Here is a 6,000-nt window from a genome sequence, read left to right on the forward strand (position 1 = left end):
GTTTATTGGTGTTTAAGGAGGCTGCAGTAGCGTACGATGGTCCCTTTTGGGGACAATCTTTTCTCAAGTGGCCGCATTGTCGGCATTTCAGGCATGGGGGGGGACGGCCCTTCATGGTAATAAGCATGCCTATGGTGCCTAGTGAAATGATGTGCGGTATATGTTTGATGTCGATTTCTGTGGTTTCCAATTTCACCAATCGGGTTCCATTCTCCACTAGGCATTCCTTGGCGAGTAAGGTGTTTTCTCTCTGTATATCTAAAATTGTTCCAAATTCTTTCAAAACGTCATGGATTATATTGTCAGATATATATAATGGCAGCCAGTGGATACGTAACTCGACAATTTGGCGTGCGATATACCGGATACCGTCGCCTTTACAATTTCTAGCTTTTTCCTTGCTGGTGAGAACTACGCACCATGGAGCATTCTCCCCCTCTCTATACATTCCTTTGATGTCGTTGTGATTGATACCAGCTGCTTCAAGCTTCCTCATGGCGTCTTCTCTTTGAAGTCGGCCGTCGACCCTAACGGTCCGAAAGAAGATGTCTGGCTCGATGTATTTTTCCAGGTTTACTTCCAAATGGCGATACATTTCGAAATCCAAAAGGATAATGCACAATTAAAATCCAAAAGAATAACACACAGTCGTGGTAGATCGCTGATAAGAACAGATACTACACTTTGATCTTAGCCAAAAGGCCGAGAAGCGATAAAGTATCGATCATTTTCAAAGTTTTATATATAACATTTTTTGAACAAGTCCTAAATTATCTTCTGATCATCCAACCGATATAATTATTTAGGCCCACCAGTTCCTATCGTCCTGGCCATATTCTCAACAATGACACTGCTATCATCGTTCCAATAGTGCTCCCCTCATCATGGTATGGTACTCCTACGGAGGATGTCATTTCTAGGACATTTTGATGTTACTCTAATGTAAAACGTGAGTACTGTAGTGCAACGTCGGCTTCGGAAATTGGCCCTCTTCCAACTGTTCAGCTTAATCATTGAGACGTAGTTTAGCGTCATGACGTCATCACAGTTCACGATCGATGGACCCAAGCGGGTGTTGTTAGAGAGAAGAAGAAAGACGTAACTTGACAGTGCTATCAAGTAAGGTAGACCTTCTACGCACATTAGAAAATACATCAGAGAAAGGCCGCAATACAAGGCAATTGGGAGTCCCGATTTTCCTTACTCAACAAATCGGCGTTTGCAGGTTCGCACATTTTGTCCGGATTAAACACGACCTGATTGTTGTTGTATAGCAGACCTCACCTAACTTGACCAACGACTGATTAACTAATGCCCTCAAAAATTTAAATCCAATGGCCAAAAAAAAAAAAAAAAAAAAAAAAAAAACAGTCCAATTTTCACCCATCTGCTCATGCGCGGGCCATGGTAGCCAGTCGTAAGCATCCTCTCTGACTCCTATCAAGGCCACTGTCGATGAAAAATCCACCTGAATCAAAGCGCTTGTATTCCATTGGAAATGACATGAAAACATCGCCCCTTTTAAGTGAATATTGCAAGGAACACAGCTGAATGAGCTAGCTAGCGATGCATTGGAAGAAATTGCCGGAGTTAGGAAGGGACAGTGTCGTCCGTGTACTTACGGTGTTCATTTGTTGAACTAGAAATCGTCGAGTGTAGCATAGTCACAAGTGAATTGTCAGTCCTCCGTTCTAAATTAGTGGCATCTGAAATGGAGAAAGATCAGACCATGAGAAATTGGCCTCCGCATACGAGTTTAGGTTACAAGACATTAAGATATCATCTAGCCTTCAGCTGGTGTCAATTGGTCCTGAGTCCCTTCACAATAATAATAATAATAATGATAATAATAATAATAATAATAATAATATTATTATTATTAAAATTAAGATTAATAATGATAATAATAAACCCCTACAAATTACAAAAAGTAAATGCCTGAAAGTTTGGAATCTTAAATAGCAACTTAGGTGTAGATGGATTTATTATTGTTAGTTGTTTTCATTACTCCCCATGGGGAGTGGGCCAATCCCGGAGGTACTGCAATACCGGGCCAACCCGTGGCGAGAGCGGAGCAAGCCCCTGACATCTCACCCAGTTCCAAAAATCAGTTTAATATCGAAGTCCCCCAATGGGGGACGTATCAGATATTAAGCTGATAAGAACAGATACTTTTTTTAATTTTCATAATTGTTTATTGATACAAATAGATGATAACAAAATACAAATAATTACATGTATCAGCTTACACCATAAATAAATAAAAAGTAAGCGTTGGACTAACACTTACTCCTGCACACTTACATACACCCAGACACACTGTCCTTCACATTGATATACATGTAAAAACACAATAGGATGGTGCATATGAAAGAAAAAAAAAAAAAAAAAAATTACAATGTAGATATCTGAAGTGATGTAGATCTGTACGAATGAACAATTATATGTGTTACAAGTATGATACAAACATAATTATGCATGCTTGAAATATAGGAATTATAAATAATTAACGTACATACATATTTACACATGTAAGGTTCGTGTGAGATTGGATTTAATGGTTTATTATCGTCACAGACTTAAATCAATAACTAATTCAAAGTTGTATAGCGAACAGAAAAGGCCTGCCAGGCACCATCTGTCAAGAAATTCTACGACATGATATCTATGAAAATCGGCTCGTATTCTACACTTTAGTCGGTTAAGGAAGAAGTTGAGAAGGGTGTTGGATGTGACAGATTCCTTATAAAAATAGGCACGAACACGTTTGCACCAGATGACATATTTGTATTCAGCTGATAAGAGGAGGCAAAGGTTTTCGAATTCTGGCTCTGGGAACGAAGCTTCTTTAGGGAGAACACCGAATTTTAAGAATGAATAGAAGGTGTTGAATGAATTTCGTGACAGTTGTTTGATCCATTTAATTACAAGGCGTTGTAGCGGGTATACCAACTCACATTCAAAAAATAAGTGATCTGTTGTTTCGATGTCGCCGCAAAACGTGCACAGCTTGGACTTGGAAATATTCTTGAGGAACATGTTGTAATTTACTGGTAAAATATCGTGAATGGTTTTAAAACACACATCTCTGGTGATTGGGTCGAGGAATTGATTGTGTAAATTTTTCCATACCATAGTGAAATCGATAGTGTAAAGTTTGTGGATTTTTGGTTCTAGAACGAAATTTTTCAGGTTTAATTGATAAAAGGTTTTGGTGGGGGCAGTGCCAAAAGCAAAACTGGGGTTCTTTTCTGTGAAATCTTTAAGGATATTTAAACAATTTTTGTAAAATTGGGGAGCGTATAGAGTGTGTGTGTATATATTTAAACTTAATTTGGGGTTATACGTCCTTAATTGCAATCCGATCCAATATCTTGGGAAAAACTTCCACTTGGCGTTGTAGTTGTCATCAAGTAATTTTTGCATGTGCTGTAGTCTTAGTGCTCTTAATTTACATTCGATATTTGTGATGTTTAAACCACCCTTTTTAAAAGGATTATAACAGACAGCACGGGCCAGGGGTTCGAAAGTAGAGTCCCATAAATAAGTGAATATATTTCTATTCATGAGTGTAATATAATGTTTGGACAAATCTATAACAGTGGCAGTGTACCAAATTTTACTGCAAGAGAGAAGATTGACAATATTAGACTTTGAAATAAGGGATAATTTTCGGCTTTTATAAAGGTGCAAGGTATTTTGGAGGTGAGCTGAGCTGGTATGCCAGTAGTCGTCATGTGTTAAATTGTGTCCAAAAAGAAAACCAACTATTTTTTGTTTGTAAATCCAGGATATACCGAAAGGATGATCACTGCGAGATTTCCATTTTCCTAAAAACATCCCATTTGATTTACTAAAGTTTATTTTGGCGCCAGAGGTTTTTGAATATGTTTCTGCCCAGAAGAGATACTTCTCAATGGATTTGTCGGTGCAACAAAATCCTGTGCTGTCATCTGCGTAAAGGGAGATTTTGCAGGTCTCCGTAGTACCAGGTATATTTATTCCAATAATTTCAGTATCCGACCTTATTTTGACTGCAAAAGGTTCATAAGTTAGCACATATAGAAGGGGGGAGAGACTACAGCCTTGTCTAACCCCTCGTAAAATAGAGAAAGGTTCTGAAATGTGATTGTTAACGATGACGGAGGAGGATATGTCAGTGTAAAGTATAGAAATCCATTTGATAAAATCAGCGTGAAATCCAAAAGATTCTAAGGTTTTCATCATAAAGGAGTAGTTCACCCCGTCAAAGGCTTTTTCTTGGTCTAGGCAAATAAAGGCACATTGTAGTTGTTTTTGGTCTATATAATCATAGATATTTCGGATTAGATGGCCGTTGTCAAATATAGAGCGACCTTTGATTCCGCAGGTTTGGTCCAAATGAATAATTGTTGACATTACTTTACTGAGGCGATTGCTGATAATCTTGGAAAGGATTTTATAGTCTACGTTAAGTAGTGAGATAGGTCTCCAGTTTTTCATATTGGTCGGGTTTTGAGGGTCTTTACAAAGAAGAGTGATATACGAGAGCTTTTGAGAATCTGTTAAGGTACTGGCATCAAATATCATGTTATAAAGTTTGGTAAGTTTTTCGCCAAGAATGTCAAAAAAGGTGACATAAAACTCTTTTGACAGACCGTCTGGTCCGGGAGATTTATCATTCTTCATGCCGTTAATAGATAGCCATATTTCGTCTTTAGTGATGGGTCCTACAAGGAATTCATTTTCAGCTTCAGTTATGTGTGGTAGATCACGAAGAAATTCTTCAAACAGAGTTTCATCGATTGGTTCGTTGGTAAATAAATCAGAATAGAACTGTTGAAAACATGATAGAATGTCTGAACTAGACTTATAAGAAATATTGTTGTGTTGAATCTCGTTAATACATTTTTTCTCACCTCGTTTATTTTCAGTTTGATAAAAGAATTTACTAGGTTTTTCATTATTGTCGAGTATTTTGGCTTTGCTTCGAATAATAGAGCCTTGGTAATATTCATTATGGATTTCTTTCATTTTCATAGACAGTTCAAGTAATTCGTTGAGATAGTCAGGGTTACTGTTCGTATTATATTCATTTCTCAGACAGTAATACGTTTTCTTCAATCGTTTTAACTCTGAATACTTGAGTTTTGAATAGTCTTTGGAATAACGAATAAGTTCCTCTTTAATTTTTGTTTTCAGTTCATCCCAAAATGTTAAAGTAAAAGTATGAAACCTGAACTCTCTTTCACACAATCCAGTGATGAGAGTTCGTAAAGCGGTGTGCCTTAGGAGTGAATTGTTGCATTTCCAGTAGCCTTTACCGAAGTTGATAGAAGAATTACAAGACAGGGATAGAAAAACCGCGTCATGGTCGGATTGGGAAAATGGAACAATTTGTGCGTGTAAAATATAATCTTTGATTCTGTTTGAAACATAAAACCGATCAATCCTACTGGCTAAGGTAGCAAGGGATGGGTCTTTAGAGAATTTATACCATGTATATGTTTTATGAGACGGATGGAGGTGGCGAAAAGCATCAGTTAGGTGGAATTCAGAAATTATGGTTTTCAGATTTCGAATTGCAAGGTCGTTATATTCGTCTAAACTTCCGATTCTATCTAATTTGGAATTTGTGACACAGTTGAAATCTCCAGCTAATATAAGGTTATGTTGCCCGGCCAAAAAGGGGTACAGTGTATTAAAGAACTCGTTTTTCGTAGAGTCGGAATTCGGGGCATATATATTAATAATACGATATGGAGTAGTATTAAATATTAGATCAAGGCAAATGAATCGACCATCAAAGTCTGTGTCAAATTTAGAAAAGTCTATTTGAATGTTAAAATTTAGTAAAACTACTCCGCATGATCTATTTGTGCCAAAGCTCCAAATGGCATTGTGGCATCTTAATTTAGTTTGAATATCTTTGGCTGAGGATTGGTTATCAATGTGAGTTTCTTGCAGGATTAGAATATCGATATGGTATAATTTTATTAAAAGATCAATTTCATGTAATTT

General features: G+C 37.1%; 1 non-coding gene and 1 pseudogene across 1 annotated transcript; both read right to left on the reverse strand.

Annotated features, from left to right (window-relative positions):
• Positions 1-606: 606 nt before the first annotated feature.
• LOC149772389 (U2 spliceosomal RNA) lies at positions 607-714 on the reverse strand (annotated as a pseudogene).
• Positions 715-2,015: 1,301 nt separating this feature from the next.
• Positions 2,016-2,212, reverse strand: LOC149772390 (U2 spliceosomal RNA). The gene has a single exon (XR_016417721.1). It is a non-coding gene; the product is annotated as a U2 spliceosomal RNA (small nuclear RNA).
• Positions 2,213-6,000: the final 3,788 nt, after the last annotated feature.

The sequence above is a fragment of the Sinohyriopsis cumingii genome, unplaced genomic scaffold, assembly GCF_028554795.1.
Source record: "Sinohyriopsis cumingii isolate HCF-2022 unplaced genomic scaffold, ASM2855479v2 utg001511l, whole genome shotgun sequence".
Classification (NCBI taxonomy): Eukaryota; Metazoa; Mollusca; class Bivalvia; order Unionida; family Unionidae; genus Sinohyriopsis; species Sinohyriopsis cumingii.